Source organism: Pseudorasbora parva, chromosome 16, assembly GCF_024679245.1.
Source record: "Pseudorasbora parva isolate DD20220531a chromosome 16, ASM2467924v1, whole genome shotgun sequence".
Lineage (NCBI taxonomy): Eukaryota > Metazoa > Chordata > Actinopteri > Cypriniformes > Gobionidae > Pseudorasbora > Pseudorasbora parva.
Window position 1 is genome coordinate 4,219,375 of NC_090187.1, and position 17,029 is coordinate 4,236,403.

At 36.5% G+C, this 17,029-nt stretch overlaps 1 long non-coding RNA gene across 2 annotated transcripts; it reads right to left on the reverse strand.

Moving 5' to 3' along the window:
- Positions 1–14,762: 14,762 nt before the first annotated feature.
- Positions 14,763–16,736, reverse strand: LOC137043390 (uncharacterized). 2 transcript variants are annotated; one of them, XR_010898466.1, is made up of 4 exons: positions 16,612–16,736; positions 16,198–16,342; positions 15,860–15,912; positions 14,764–15,746 (listed from the first exon to the last, which is right to left on the reverse strand). It is a non-coding gene; the product is annotated as an uncharacterized lncRNA (long non-coding RNA). The 2 variants fall into 2 exon arrangements; XR_010898465.1 differs by having other exon boundaries at positions 14,763–15,912.
- Positions 16,737–17,029: the final 293 nt, after the last annotated feature.

Here is a 17,029-nt window from a genome sequence, read left to right on the forward strand (position 1 = left end):
TTCACATTTTGATCCAGTTTGAATCTTCGGTCTGCTCGTCATGTGGCTGCCATTGGACTGTACAGCATTGAGTACTCTCACTGTTATAAGTGAGCAATTTGTGTATGTGTTTTTTGAATGGAGTGTGAGCTTTCATACTCATTGTAAATGTGGGTTGCTGTTTTTTTTTTCTGTTTTTTTTTCCAATGTTTTAGTCTACAGAACTGAAATTGCAACCTATGGCACTACTGATAAATCAAGCACTTCACTTAAACACTTTTAAGGTAAAATCACGCTTAGTCCCAACTCAACGTATTGCAATCAAGCTAATATAAAAATTGAGTTAGCATTGCATGCAGAGAGATGCGAACAGAAGCCAATGCTGTGGTGTATGGCAAACTGGAAACTAAAAACATTTGGCCAATTATAGTGAATAAACCTCAGGCAAGAGTAGAAGCTCCAGACAGACGTATTTCTGGCTATTTTGAAAGTACAAATCTTCCAGTGCTCTTCACAAAAGACTTTAGTCACAATTACAATTGGTGTTTACCTTGTCTTTGCCAAAATATTAATCAAAAATGTATACATAATATTGCCTAGATCATCTGCTTTATTCCTTAATTAATTCGGCGTTTTGACTATACTGAGGATAAATATTCAGACTACAAAAAAAATAATAATTCTAAATTATGGCAGCATGTTTCTAGTACTAGACAAGAGCACTAGCCATTATCTATGTGGTGTTACATTAAGTGGCATAATTGTATGAAATTGCCACTGACCCCTTATAATAAGGTTGAAGCTCATCCCAGTACGTGTGCCAACTGTGCTTACATCTGCTGATACTGACACCTCTCTCCCTGCCAAAGTTTCCCTGGGTTATGGCACTCTGTATCTACATTTAGTTGAATAACCTTTCCAATACTGCCCTGTGACTGCAAAGCAGATTGGACATGAAAGCTATCAGTGTGATTTGCTTATCAAAGCTTCTAACACTTAACTCTTTTATCTCCTCGTCAAGTTATCTCCCATTCCTCCTCGCTCATAAAGATAAATATGACCAGAGGCGATCCCTCATATAAACAAGGAGGAGGAACTGTGGCGTCTCTCACTTGAAATGCAAAGATCTTGATTTTGACCCAGAGCAAGAGTTTTGAATTGTACCGACCTGACAGTTTCTCCCTTCAACCCGAATACAAGAAACACTATAAGGCTGAGTCAGTGGATGCTGTAAGCACTTAACGTATGATTAGGTTTGTGGCATTTCAATGGGTTTCATACATGAGTGCTGTTGGATGAGTCTAATTTTACAAATGGATTGGTGCCCATTGTGAGGCTTAAACAGAAAGGCCTGTTTCAGCGCTGATAATACAGCTCAGTCTTCCCTACACTGTATATAAATCCCTTATGCTCTCTGTGTGTAAATTTGCAGTAATTTTGCTTTGTTCTTTTGTCAATTTGATTCGTAAAGGGCAGAAAGCAAACCACACGATTGATACTGTACAAACGACCAATCTTTAATTTAGATTTTTCCTCTCAGTTGACAGCAATGCCAGTGCTAGAGCCATAAGCAAAGAAATGGTTAAAATGAAATATCTTTATAATACTTACCTTGGCCTATCTTTCTCTATTGATAGCTGGGCACGAAATGTTTCCTGCAATGTGAAATAAAAATGTACAGAACTATAGAAATATTGAAACATACAACAATCAAACTTGCAATGTGCACTGAATTTCGATTCAAGGTTTTTACACCTTTTGACCACTTCTGAAAAATAATTTTATTGAGATTGGCCAGAAACTGTACTTTCTGAGTGAAATTAAATACTTTAAATCTGAGCATAACAAGAAAAACAGGTTCAGAATAAGATACAGTTGTGGGAACCCTGCTAATGTGAAAACATGCCAACACATCATATAATTATTAATTCATACTAATATCAGTTTTAGGTACAGTCTTTGAAAGAAGCTGAAGTGTATAATTTCTCAATGTATGCCCAATAACAGGTGAAATACCTAGATAGGAAACCTGTCATACATTTTGAAATTATGTTTGGTAAAGCTGCATGCAAAGCGACTACACACTGCGATTTTAGTTCAATTAGTTGAATTAAGTTAATTAATGCTGAACAATGACAACAAAAAAAACCTTATCCAAGACATAATTCAAATCATGGGCAGCTACTGTACCATCCCTTCTGCCACTTCCACTTTACAATGCTAATATAGCCATATGGGTATTGATTATTTGACATGAACATATGTGATAATGTATACCATATGGACTTGTTGATACAGTCTTAAAACATGACAAAAGAGCCAAAACATCTCCCCAAACAGATCACCATTCATGTGAAGAAGCTGCTAGCATGTGCAAGAATGAACATGGTGCCTGTAATCAAATATTGGATTAGGGTTGTTGTTCTGTTTGAGTAGCTCTCGGTACTCTTTTGTAGCCTGTGTACTTTTCTTATCGCCCAGCTCTGGTGAGTTTCAATCCCATCTCCCACTGGACCGCAAGTCTTGCCTGATTCAGGCACCGGTTGGTCATGCACTTACAACCAAACCAAACAGATGAACAAATACAACTCTGAATGATAGGACAGGGTCATTGCCAGTCGCAGACAGCAGACCACATTTATGGGTTTTACATTTCTCCCCTGACATTTCAGCACAGCCAGGCGGGCTACTGGCTGATGAGATGTTATGAATTCCCCTCTCTCGGCGATACTGTTTTATATAGGCCTCTCCATTATGACGATCCCAGAGCAAGTTTTGTTTGAGGATGGTCACAGTCTAAGCTGCATAGGCATATTATTGTGTAATCACTACGGAGGCATTGCATTGATGATTTGTGCTCTGTAAAGTGTACAGTACGTAAGAGAGCAGATTATGTACAATGATGGGCAGCTCTCTCTGAATGGTTTGTGTCAGTTGTGTTTTTTTTTTATGTCCCAAGCACTTTCTACATGATATTTTTATTTAAAGTTTTATTTCCACAAGACACTATCTCGTTAGTCTTTAAGTGACATGCTACTGCCGTAACAAAGGTCGAGAAAATCAATCCAGCAGTTCTGAAGTCATTATACTGTAATGTTCTGGGGTTATAACAGAAGGTTAACCACTATTTTTCTTGCAGTGACTCTCTCTATCAGTAAAAGCATTAAACAGATGTACTTTACCTGTAATGGTCTGTGATCTTATGATGCTTTGGCTCTGTATATTTCTGAAAGAAAATTGAAAATCATTTCAAAAATAGCTGTGCTTGATGTCTTTATTTGAACCTCTGTGTATTTGCATGTGTGTGTGTGTGGGGGGGGGGGGGGGGGGGGCATCCATACGTTATGAGGACAAAATAGCCCCACAAAGATGGCAATATTCAAAATCTTTGTCCTTGTGGGGACATTGTTTGGTCCCCATGAGGAAAACATCTTATAAATCACACAGGATGATTTTTTTTAGAAATTAAAATGCAGAATGTTTCCTGTGATGGGTAGGGTTAGGGGTAGGGGCAGTGTAGGGGGATAGAAAATATTGTTTGTGCAGTATAAAACATGCATTTTATTATTTGCATGTAGCTTATTATTTTGCTTTCCCTTCTTTTTTTTCCTCATTCAGTGGATGTCCGTCTTATACACTCTGAACTGGATTTGTATGTGCCCTCTCAAACGCTCTGCACCACCGTCAATATTAACATTCAAATGTTGGCTGTTCAGTTGTGTAGCATTGTTAATAGTTGGACAGATCGACAAATGAACCTGCTGTTGTTTTACTCGGCTGATCTTGTAGACTGGGACATGGGTTTTTAACATGGGCGTCAGAACCAGTGTATGTAGGTGGACAAGACCTCACTTTTTAAGACCAATGATTTTGGAGCCACTCACTTTTATCATCTCCAATTCAGCACATATCTGTTTACCCTATCTGATAAACATATTTATTATTAAACAAGTTAGCTGCTATATTTTCCCTTTTCTAATATTTTCTTCACTTTTATTGAAAATAAATGCCTTCGGTATGTGATGGGAAACGGGAGTAGAGCGAGCTCAGCAAAAGGCAGATTCGAACCTTTTGTCAATTTGCATAAAACAATTGATGCTACATATCTATCTTACCCCTACACTACTATTGCTGCTGTTCAAAAGCTTATGTTTTCCATAATTTTGTCAGGCCCAAAAAGAGTTTTAGTAAACAAGGCGATATATTTGTACTTAATGTACATGGCATCTACTCCAGTAAAGAAAATTCTGGAAGAGGACCTACCCACACAAAACATGCTTTCAGGAGAAGGTTAACATAATACAAACAAGAAAAATACTTAAAGTAGATCGTAATACTTTGATATGAAAGGCTTTTGATTTAGAGTTATGTTTAATTTATTCATTTCTTTTGAGAAAATTATTAGTTGACCTGATAAGACCTCTGGGATGGAGATTTCAAGTTTAAGTTGTATGCAATGAATGATTATGTTGATCTGAAATTCCTGTAATCAGGTTACAGTTACTGACTTAATCCGACTTTTACATGTTATATATTCAAAACATGAAGTACACCCACCTCTTCTGCAACATCTGAAATTGCATGAGCTTTTTAATAAACTTGGTATGGAGTATTGAGAAAATGTAAATTGTGCAAAATGACTAAAGTCATTTTTGGAGACTTAATCTCAGGTAAGATACAGGGTTCATAGTACAAATATAGCCCACACATCATTATGTTTTCAGAAATGCTTTCAATTCATTTTCTGATGTTCTGTTTTAAAAACCAATACCTAAATTCATAGGATCCCTTTATACTTGATCAGATCAACATCAGCACATCAGACTACATTATACATTCAAATCTGAAATGTATTTCTAATAGTACATGTGAACACATTTAAAATGAACATATAAAACATTTTACATAATTTCCATTCATAAAACAGAATTCATTATCAAACAAGCAAATTAATAAATAATTATTATGATAGCTTAGGTTCCAAGCAATGGCGTGTGAAATTAATGTGGACTGTGACATTTACAACTAAAATGATAAAAAAAAGAGAGATCATTGGCTAATAAAAAGTTATCTTATGAATGTTTGTGTTTCAGCAATAGGGGTCTTTGTTTGGCAAATCAACCAAACTAGGTCATTTTAATGTTCTTGTACTACACTGTAAAAAAAAAATAATAATAATAATAATAATAATGTCTCCAATTGAAAATTTTCTTGTGACTTATCACATCTAAATGTTACAGTTTGCCACATTGAAATGATGTGAAATGATACATTTTTCAGTTGACCTAATTGAAATTCTGTGAATTGATGCTATTTAATTCAATTTGGCCAACTGAAAAATGTAGATGTGATCAGTCACTTGAAAACTTTCAATTGGAGATCTGCTTTTTTTTACAGTGTATACTACATTTATGAATATTGTTGTCTCGTAGTTATTCATTAGACTGCATGTCTTTATCCTATGAGAAGACGCCTTGTTTAATTATTCACAACAGCACGCATTGATTTCCTTCAAAGTGTGAGATGGCAGTAATGGGTCAAAATGAGTGTTTGTTTTTGCTTTGTAAGACTTGCATCTGCATCATTTTAATTATCTTCAATAGATCCTGAGTCTTTGACACAAATGCAATTCATCCACACAAGTGTACCAGTCAATCAAATGGCTTATAAAAATGATAAGCTTAAGAGAGACCTTTTTTTCTTTTTAAAGACCTCTGAGTGACCTTATGGGCTGAAATCTATTTAACCCCACAGAGACTGAGACTTTAAATGCATCAGATAATTTAAAAAAGATGCCAGACAGACTTATAAATCATTGTTCAACTGCATAATTCTATATCATGTCTATATGACATATATAGTGTGACTATTATTCTTAGATCGCACATAATCCATGTCACTGTTATAACTACACCGACCAGGCATAACATTATGACCTAATATTGTGCTGGTCCCCCTTTTGCTGCCAAAACAGCCCTGACCCATCTGGATGCCTCCAGTATCTGGCACTAAGATGATAGCAGTAAATCACTTAAGTCCTGTAAGTTGCGAGGTGGGGCCCCCATGGATCAGAATTGTTTGTTCAGCACATCCCACTGATGATCGATTGGATTGAAATCTGTGGAATTTGGAGGCCAAGTCAACAGATTGAGCTACCAAGCAATAAAAAGGATGTTGAGGATTACAAAATAGTGTGCAGTGCCTGGGCTTGATAGGAATGCAACATGTGAGTGCTGTGTTCATTCTAATGCCTGATCTGAAATGTAATAATTCATGTAGTCAGATGTTCTTTGTTTGTGTGTCAGTAAATCAAACCAGTGACTAAATGTCAACTTGTGTTGTTTTTCTTAGGATGAAAATAATCTTTGTTATTAAATTCTGTAAGGAAAGCGATCAAAGAAAGCTCCCTTTGCAATCGTTAGAGCAGTGAGCGCTGCAACTGTCAATCAAACAGCGAGAGTTTATCAGTGACTGAGTTCTGGAATCCTGTTTTATTCAATGAATCTCTTAACTATATCATGTTTGCACTGTTATTGAAGATGAAAGTATTCGTTAGTGTACAGAAACTAGTGTACAGAGATGCAATGACAAGGTACTGCTTTCATGTGCTCAACATGTGTCTGTGATAATCTACAATCTCCATCTCTGCAACCTTTCACGCCCTGATAATAATATAATGCCATAGATCATCTTGGTTACGTATATAACCCTCGTTCCCTGAGGAGGGAACGGAGACGTAACGTCAGTGACTGACGAATGGGGATTTCGCTTAGAAGCCTATCAACTTCGAGATCTAAGAAAGCACCCAATGGCAGTGCCAATGCCATAGGCATGCGGAATTTACATAGCGGTGCACTGCATTTTCGCATTATGTTACCTGCTGAGGAGCCAAGGCCATAAACTCCTGGCCATTTCAGCAGTACACCAGATGTGGCAGAGGAACGTTACGTCTCCGTTCCCTCCTTAGAGAACGAGGGTTACATATGTAACCAAAACTTCCGTTCAGTCACTCCGAGTAACGTCAGTGACTGACGAATGGGGGTCCCAATAATATCACTTCCAGTCCCCTACATTAACGTGAGGTCCCTGTCGTAAGACTAGTACGGATGAAGGACTCCCATCTAACATAGGAATACCAAGGTACACTGGGAAGCATATTCCAGTTGGAAGTATGCACCAAGATGCTTACCCGTAGGGAGGACTTAACCTCTTACACTCAGGACCATTTTTTGGGATTTCCGCCTGGATTTGGCCTACCCAAATTGAAAAGCTTCCCATACACATATACAAGGTCTAGGTTCAAAATGTTGGTGTCATTTTACAGAAACCCTTTGAAGTTACATAAAACACTGCTAAAAGTGATAAACATGGAAGTATATGTTGTCTAAGCTGTAATAACCCCCCCCCCTTCTTTCATCTTTTCTTTCTGCAACTAATGTGTGTGTGTGTGTGTGTGTGTGTGTGTGTGTGTGTGTGTGTGTGTGTGTGTTAGTTATTAGTTTGTGTTAGAATAATCAATAAAGTCTTGTTTATATTGTTAAAGAAAAGTGTCTTGGGTTATGTGCTTACAAATTCAATGTCTTAAACTGCTGATCAAGTTACCATGCTAATAAATTGTGTTTTTTCACTAGTTATATATACATCCGCTGCAGTCATTTGCATGTGACGTAAAAGTAGTGATTCTTTCAAAGTTCCCAGTAAATTAATATTCCCTTTGAGCTAAATTGACCTGTTTCCCTTACAACTGAATGAATCAATAGCCGTTATTGTGTTGACAGTCTCTCAACTTCCTTCTCCGCTCTGCAGCTTGCCATGCTGTCACGGCGCAGTGTGGGCTGCAATAAGGGCATCAGGATAGAGAATACAAAGACAAATCACAAATCCTCAAGAAACTACAGGACCAAATCTAGGAAAAGCACTAGATTAAGGTTAACGAGAACAAACAACGAAATGAAGGAACTGAAGGTTTGGAAAACAGAACAGGTGCATGGGAACTATGGAAACTAATATAGGGAACTTAGGCAAACCAGAAAAGGGAAAACTGAACCAAAACACACTGAAACTAAACAGACATAGAGCTACATGTTACACATGCACACTTTTGCAGCATTTAAAAAAAAATGTGGGGAGAACTGACTGCTGCTAAATCAGTGGGTTTTATGAACCTTTAAGGTTGTATGTGTGTGTGTGTGTGTGTGTGTGTCCTTGAGAAAGTAAAAATGCAGAATGCAAATGCAAATGCATACATGCGAAGAATGTGTGTATATTTTATATTTTCAGCCTGGACTAATGGGACTTCCAAACTATTTATACTTAACAGGTTCCTCAAACAGATGTTGCCTAATGTTTTAATATCACTACGGAGCCAAAGGGTTTACACTTTTTTGACAAAATCAACCTTTGAAAGTTCCAGTTGTCTGCTCACATTAAGCTGAATGGAGAAAGAAAACAAGTCACGCATCATCTTTAACAATTTCTCACTAAGAGCATGTTACTGAAGCAAACAGCCATAAAACCCTCTCATTCGCTGTCATTTATTCAAACACAGCTGTTTCAGCAAAAGCTTGAGGATGCTAAACATCTGTCTTCGTAATATATGAATTTAAGATTAGGGCTCCTCCCGGGAAAAAAACAGCACACAAAAGAGGTAATTTACTGTCTTCATTGTCAACTGCTTGCAAAGGAATCAGCAGTTTTTCTCCCCCCATTTAGAAATGCAAAGTGTTTTTCATCTTAAATCCATCCAGTTCACCCAGCTATGAAACTGAACATGATTTCTAAATCGCCTTTTTCCTAAAATGGATCTTGGTTTTGAAGGGGGTACTGAAAATCGAATGTCTAAGTCACTAGCGTCCTCAGGACTGAGGATTAAACGTTGGGCACAGATAAATCCCTCCCTCTTGATTGCTGGCGGTCGGCCGTCGGAATCCAACAGAGCATCTTAAATGGATTATTGATCAGATGACCTTTCTTTGGTTTAAGGTTTTCTGTTGTTTGCTTCGGTAATGTTGACTTAACTCACACTATAGACCGTGTGATTGATCAAACATTAGCTTCCAATATTAGACTGTTAATAACCTGCTCGTGTTTGTCTAATTTAGACAGGTGACGCAGGAAAAGAGGGACACAAACTCTCATGAACCTTTATTCCTTCTGCAATAGTCCTCCACTGGCCCTGGAACCACAGATGTTATGAAGCGTCATGATTGTAATTGTTTTGTTGAACTGTATTAACCTGATCTCATTCAATGCCATGATTGATTCATAAATAAATAAATTGATTAATTAGATATAAATACATAAACTGATTCATGAGACATTTTCAAGTACACAATAAAATTGGCCTTGACATCTGAAATAAAAAAAATAAATGAAGTAGATTTTTTCTTGATTATTTATTTATTTGTTTGTTTGTTAAAAAATATTTTTTTTAAGATCAGAAAAAGCTTGACAAACACAGATTCTTACGAAGACAAAACAAATATGAATGTATGTATCTATGTATTATTTTGATTTAATTCTTATCAAAAAAAAAAGGTGTAACTCGGTGTGTTAACAGTCAGGCAGAAACAAATTATGTGTTAATTATACATTAGATATTATTAGTATTACACTACACACACATACACACTACAACAAATCTTACACTGTTAATCAATTATGGATAATATTTTATTTAATCACTTAATAAAAACCACTGCATGCAGTAGTGCTTCTGTATTGTTGCCAACTTATAAGTAATATCTTTTTTTTTTCTTTTTTTCTTTTTTGGAGTTGACAGAAAATATTATTACAATTCCACCAAAATTATTACAAATAATAAATAAACCTATAAAAACTAAAATTAGCCTTTATGCCATTGCTGAACTCATAAAATGTGTAATATGAATAAAGGATGACTTTTATATTGCTTGATTTTTAAATATTTACATTTAATCATTTGGCAGGCAAATTTTACCAACCTACTCAAATTGAGGAGCATTAAAACAATTCATCAAGAGTCAACCCAATTCCCAACATCACAATGCCGAACAACCGAGAGAAAAAGTATGCTGAGAAAAAGTACGGCCGCAACAGTGAAACTTTATAAAAAAAAAAAAGGTGATTGAATATGAATTAATCTCTACATTCTCATGGCAGCAGAACTATTCCCCAGTTAATGAACTGCAGTTATTGACGTAACAAACATCTCTTCAACTGGATTTGCTTGTAATTTAGCGTCTGTGAATGTATTAACATTTCCAAAATGTCGGTGGCGAGTGGGCTGGGAAGGACGCTCGCAATTTCCAAGAGTTCCAGCGCCGAGCCTCAGATTGCAAAGTAAAGTGTGCGGCATACAATTATCATTTGCTAATTAAGGTTGCGTTTCCACTTCAACCAAGAAAGCTTCTTTCAAAATGTTGGCTTCTCTAAATTGCTTTTTCATTTGAAGAGCGATATTTCAGAGGAAGAGAAGCTACTTTCATGAATGGCTTCAGGAACGTTTTGTCTCAATGATTAGAAAAAAGAGAATGGTGATGAATGGATCAGCAGGATGGAATTGTCACATCAGAGGTGATCAAAACAGGCCTTTAGATTCTCTCAACTTCAACACTGAAGTGTGATTCAACAAGTTCTGTGTGAAATAAATATCAACAGTCTTGGATCTCAGCTGAAAGGTCTTCTGAATCTTTCTGAACATCACATCTGAGACAAAGGCTAAATTACTCTTAAATTACCCCTCCGTTTAGCACCTTTGTGATGTGGAAGAAATCTTACCTCCCATTCTCATAATCACCTTCTCTGAACACCACTATGATTGAAAGTCTCTTGTCTGTGATGCTGCAAGAAAACAAATAAAAAGTTATTGTAGCGTGGATGTGTTTATCACAGCGTGACATTCACACAACAGCTCCATGGTGCCTTGATTGAAGTTTATATTGGTTGCTGGGAGAGTTTTTGTGTGAGTGTATGAGTAAATAAGTAAAAAATGTGTATACAGAGAAAACAGTGTTGCGCTTTGTTCTTTGTCCAATGTAAACTCATATTGCAGTTTCATTTGATGTTTGCACGGTTTTGCAGGTTATGTGGAATGCGTCTTACACTAAATTGTGGCTATAATCGATCTATAAAAATGGCTCACTCGTATAATTGTTCTTCATTTCTATTCAGACATGAGCAAAACTGTGAGGATGCAATGAGCTCAAAGGAGGTGTTTGAATCAGTATACTTCAAAGTTCTTGTTTTTTTGAGTGATTTAAATTATGTACACACTTTTAACCCATATTTCATAATATTTGTAATGCTACATATTTTCTCAGCAAAGTTTTGTGGCATTTGGAGCAGAGTTATCATAGATAACTAGAGCTAAAACTGAAATAAATAAATAAACCTAAAATAAGTAAATAAAGGTAATTGTTACTTTTTAAGGTTTTCTTGCGATTGCGAGTTTAAAAGGCAGAATTGTGTGACATAAAGTCACAACTCTGAGATAAAAAGTCACAATTATCTTTTAAAAAATGTATTCTCTGGTGGAAACAAGCTTTCATATTTAACTTCAACTTAATTGGCATTAAACTGACCTAAAATACGAGTCAAATCTTGTAACATATGTCCATCTCCTCTCACAGAGGCCAGTGCAGTGATATTTACAATAATTAAAATCATAATAACCAATAATAATATGAGCTCAGGCATGAACCCAAAGCCTTTCGATTGGCTGAGTGCTCTTTATAGATACTCTCAGGGGTTTCTGCACGTACACACACTAGGCCACATTTTCACCCCTCAGTGGTGGCAGATGAGGTCTGCCTGCCCACATGACTACTCTACTGCAGCTGTCTTTACCCTGGCACTTCCACACCCGACGGGCACAGCCTGACGAGAAGAGATGAGTGGGGTTACAGAAGGTCAGATGCACGGAGCACAGCCGAGGTTTCACAGACAGACTGGGGATTTCACTGATGATGGAGGGAGGGAAGACCCCTGTGAAGCTGCGGGATGAGTCTGGAGTTCAGAAGGGGCCGGTGAACAGTTTAATAATGTCTTAATTGCGCCACGGCGCGATCTTATCGACTTATCGACACTGAGGCTGGAGAGGTGTGGCTGAGTCAGTGGACAGGACAGCATGAGTCCGGAATGCATGAGTCAAAGCTGACAAACAGAATAAGTGTTAACGGTGAACCCGCTCACCATCAGCATGTGTAGATGCTCAAACAAAGATATCAACACCACAGCATTAAACGCTAATGCTATGGGACAAGAACAGCTGCTCCCAGAGGGACTGGGATGTTTTTTTTTACAGCGGCTGAGCGCAGGGATTTTATGCATTTTTGTCAGTTTGTGTATTTAGTGGAAAAGACAAATGTACTTTTACATGGGGTTGGTTGTCACATGTTATACATTGCCAAAAGTTTTTGGATGCCTGCCTTTACATGCGCATAAACTTTAATGGCACTGCATTCTTATAGCTTCCACTCATCTGTGAAGGATTTCCACAAGGTTTAAGAGTGTGTTCACTGGAATTTTTGACCATTACATTTCAGGCAGTGATGTTGAAAGAGAAGGCCTGGATCGCTGTCTCAGAGGTGTTCTAGCAGGTCGAGGTCAAGCCAGTCAAGTTCCTCCACACCAAACCCACTCATCCATGTCTTTATGGACCTTGCTTTGTGCACTTGGAAAAGAAAGGGGTCGTCCCCAAACTGTTCTCACAAAGTTGGAAGTATGGAATTGTCAAACATCTCTATGCTGAGAGTTAAGAGTTCCTTTCACTGGAATTAACGTCTTTTTCACACTGCAAACGTGAGCAGTGCGTGAGCTTCATTTCAGCAGCTGCAGACGCACAAGAGTATTCACACTGGAAGCATTTAGCGTCACAGATCCAGCTCCATATAATGGAGCTCCGCTACATTAATGCTCACTTATATTATATGAGTGAGTATTTATATAGACAACTAGTCTATATTTGTTTTTAGAAGTTTGTCTTTTATAAACTTGATAGTCTTGGAAGTTTGTTTACATGCGGAGGTGTAGGCTACAATATTTGCATGTAATCAATTAATTAATTTGTTACATTTATATAGCGCTTTTCTGGGTACTCGAATTGCTGTATATATATATATATATATATATATATATATATATATATATATATATATATATATATATATATATATATATATATATACGTATAAGGGGGGATCTCCTCAACCACCACCAAAGCCGCATTGCACCTGAAAGGCCACCACACACCTGTTTATGGCGGAGAGGTTATGGAGCTAATTGGTATATGGGGATTATTAGGTGGCCATGATGGACACAGACCTATGGGCAAATTTGGCCAGGATGCCAGGGTTACACCCTTATTCTTTTTCCAAAGGACATGGGATTTTTAATTATCACAGAAAGTCAGAACCTCATTTTAACGTCTTATCCGAATGTAAATGTAAATGATAAACGATAAACACAACCATGAAAACAGCTCCGATCATGTTGTTTCATTCATTAATCATAGTAATATGTATGCTAATAATTTACAAGGCAGCAATCTGCGGACACGAAAAAACGTGCAGTTTGATTTGGGTAGTGTGAGAGCCTCTGTCTGTGTATTATTCTACATAATAAACTATTTGTTTAAATACATAATAAACTAAAAGAACGTTGATATATCATAGTTGCTCACTAGCTAACTTTTTTTATTATTATTTTTATTTTTTTTAAATTCACGATACTTTTACCAAAACTGAATTAAAAGCAAGTTTAAATGCATAAATATTCGATAAATACTTTGATTATTTTATTTTCTGACATACTCCAGTTCACTTTTTTTTTGCCCCGATTTTGAGTCGCCGACAGGTTTTGTGAAATCGCCGACAAATGCCCGAGATCATAAGCAAATCGGTGCTCATGCACGCGAGTAAAAATCACGCAGTGTGAATAATCAAAGACGTGATCAGAGAGAATCGCCGATGAGTCGAGACAGGTCTAACTGCAGAACCGCAGAACCCATATACGTCACTCACAACAGTCTGAGGGTGACAACAGCGCCACGCCACAGTCTCATGCCGGAAGTGGGCGGAGCTGATTTATCTTCACATACATTGCTCTATTTGGAGCGTTTCAAGCCCAAAGTTTAAACGATGTTAATAATGTCAAGTATTTAATTAATAAGTTCTAATTGAAGATAGATAGAGAGATGATAGATAGGCTAGATAGATATACTCACTCATAGTTAAATCATATAAATATGTTTTAAAATAAACAATACTGGATATTAATATAAAATCAAATAATTTACGTTAAAAATGTATTTATAAAAAACATTGTAACGTTTTTAAAGTAAAAAGTTGCTATTATTTTTTATTTATTTATATTATGTCTTAAATATTATATTAAATAAACTGAACACAAATCTTAACACACAAAAAATGAAAACAAAGATTGAGCATTTGAACATTTATTTTTATGACACAATATATTTGTTTTTTACTCAAGCATCTCAGAATAAACCTTTTTTTCATAGTACATAATATATATTACACAATTCTACACTGTTATGCATGATTCAGATTAATCAAACAAACCCCAAAACACACAGAAATGGTTTAATTTTATCAAATGTTCCTTAAAAATCCCCTTAAGTAGCAAAGGCATCATATACTAGCTTGGGTTTGCTTTAAAAAAAATACACAATCAGACCAAGGGGAATAAATTGAACTAAGTTGAAAGTTATTGCACAGCAGGTACATGACAAAATAAATGTAACCTCTATAAACATTGACAACTGTCTCTTTGGCCAGTTGTCGGTCAACCATTCAGCCTGTGAAAGTCGAAGGGCTTTTTCTTAGTCTTCCACTTTCAAATTTCAGAAATCATGGCTCTTCCACTAAACTGTTGAAAACTTTTGGTTGTTCCACAGTCTTTACACTGCAGTGCAGAGGTCTACTGTGATCCTTGGCTCCTTCATGAGACAAGGGTACAAAAAAATAGGATGAAATGTTGGAAGTGTTTTAACAATATTGTGTGTTGAAGTCAGGATGTAGCATGTATAATAAAGTTGTGAAATTCAGTTTCTCATGTCTAAATTTCTGACATAAATGATACCCTGTCACAATCAAATTAATTAACCATTTTCAGTTCAAAATGTATACAGAAATTAAAGGCAAGCACTTCATAGGGCTTCTCACACTGAGCTTATCGTCATTCTAAACACACTTTTAACCTCGGGTAAAGTAACATTTCACACTTTTATATTTACGTGCTTTGGACAGTCACTGAACCACTGTGCACTCTATATAAATAATAAAGTCAGCATTGAAGAGGAAAAACATCAAATGCGAACAGAAAACGCAATTGCAGCGAAGAAGAGACCATTTAAATTATTGTATAGTCTGAAATGTCCATTCAGGATAAACTTGTAATACAAGGACATGCAAAGCTTGAGCATTTATGAAAACATATTGTGTGCAGTGCAGTGTCTGTCAGTGACCCTGATACTGCACATATGTTATCCCATGGTTTATTAAAGTACAGTGTGGAACGGCAGTGTATGAATACCCAGGATTAATTGTTCATCTCAGGTAAATGATGATCAGTGTGAAACATGAAGCAAGATAACCCAAGATTCTGTATATCCGGAGTTTACTATTTCAAGTGTGAAAAGCCCTCATGTTTTTTATCCTAATGAAGGGAAGCTTGTATTTAAAAAAAAATTACCTTTTCCTTCTTTTTCTTACCATTAACATGAAGATCATACTGTCAATAGAGCCATCCAACTGTTGTGGAATAGTCTAAAACAATTGAACATTATAGAATAGAAGAACATTCCTGGAAAATGTGACATATAACAACACACTATCTGTATAAGTAGCTTATGTCTTTATTAGAGCCTTTTAAAACTAACCTTGTTTTTGATCAGCTTCCATTATCCTGGGTGACATTCTGATTGTCAATTTACTGCAACAAATCAAACAGATATATATAATGCTTGGTTGTGTACTTAATTTAATTTTAATGGGACACATTCAAACACATGAAATAGTGTTTGCATTTTGTTAGCTTAAGCACTATATATATATATATATATATATATATATATATATATATATATATATATATATATATATATATATATATATATATATACACTTGAAACTTTATAACCAACTAATTCAAAAGGGACAACAAATAAATACTATTTCTTGCTACTGTGTATAAACAAATAACTCAAAACCTTCATACCTCCATGGACAGCTACTTTTTGAAGTGAATTTGAAGGTGTACTGTGCCATCTGGTCAGTTTAAAACACTGGGCAGTAGAAACTGTTGCAGAATGTCTTGCATTGATGTACATGAAGTAAAGCTGATCCTCTCCAAATCGTAATGCCTCAATAAATTAGTGGGAAAAACACATAAAACACTGTTCAGTATCAGATAAAAGCAAATAAAAAATACGGCGCCAGCAACAAAATAAAATCACAAACAAGTTACTTAAACCAAGACCATATCAACAGACGCAATAGACATCGTAAAGCAGAGCACATTAGAAAAAAATAGAGCCAAGTTCTATAAAGTGTTAATACAACAACGATGGATCAAATACACAACACAAATAAACTTGATAGATTAAAACCACAACACAAAACAGCTGTTTACCGTGTTCTCTTCTTCCGCCGTGCCGATTGTTGTTTTCGTGAACTCCGCCCACTTCCGGCATGAGACTGTGGCATGGCGCTGTTGTCCTCAGACCGTTGTGAGTGACGTATATGGGTTCTGCGGTTCTGCAGTTGGTTATTATTGGATGAGTCGCCGACGCCCATGAGATATTTGGCATGCTAAATATCTGGACCTGTCGGCGATTGAAACTCCTGCTGTGTGAACTGCGTTCTGACTGAAAATTACATCGGCGATGACCGACAGTCAATGAAAGAGTGAGATACATGGCAGCGGGAGGTTCAGGGAGGACTTATAGAGCAGTATATCAGTATTTTAATAGATATATTTACAATTCTATCAAACAGAAACAAAGGCCAAACATTTGCACGTCCAGCCACAGCAGCAGCACATTACAAAA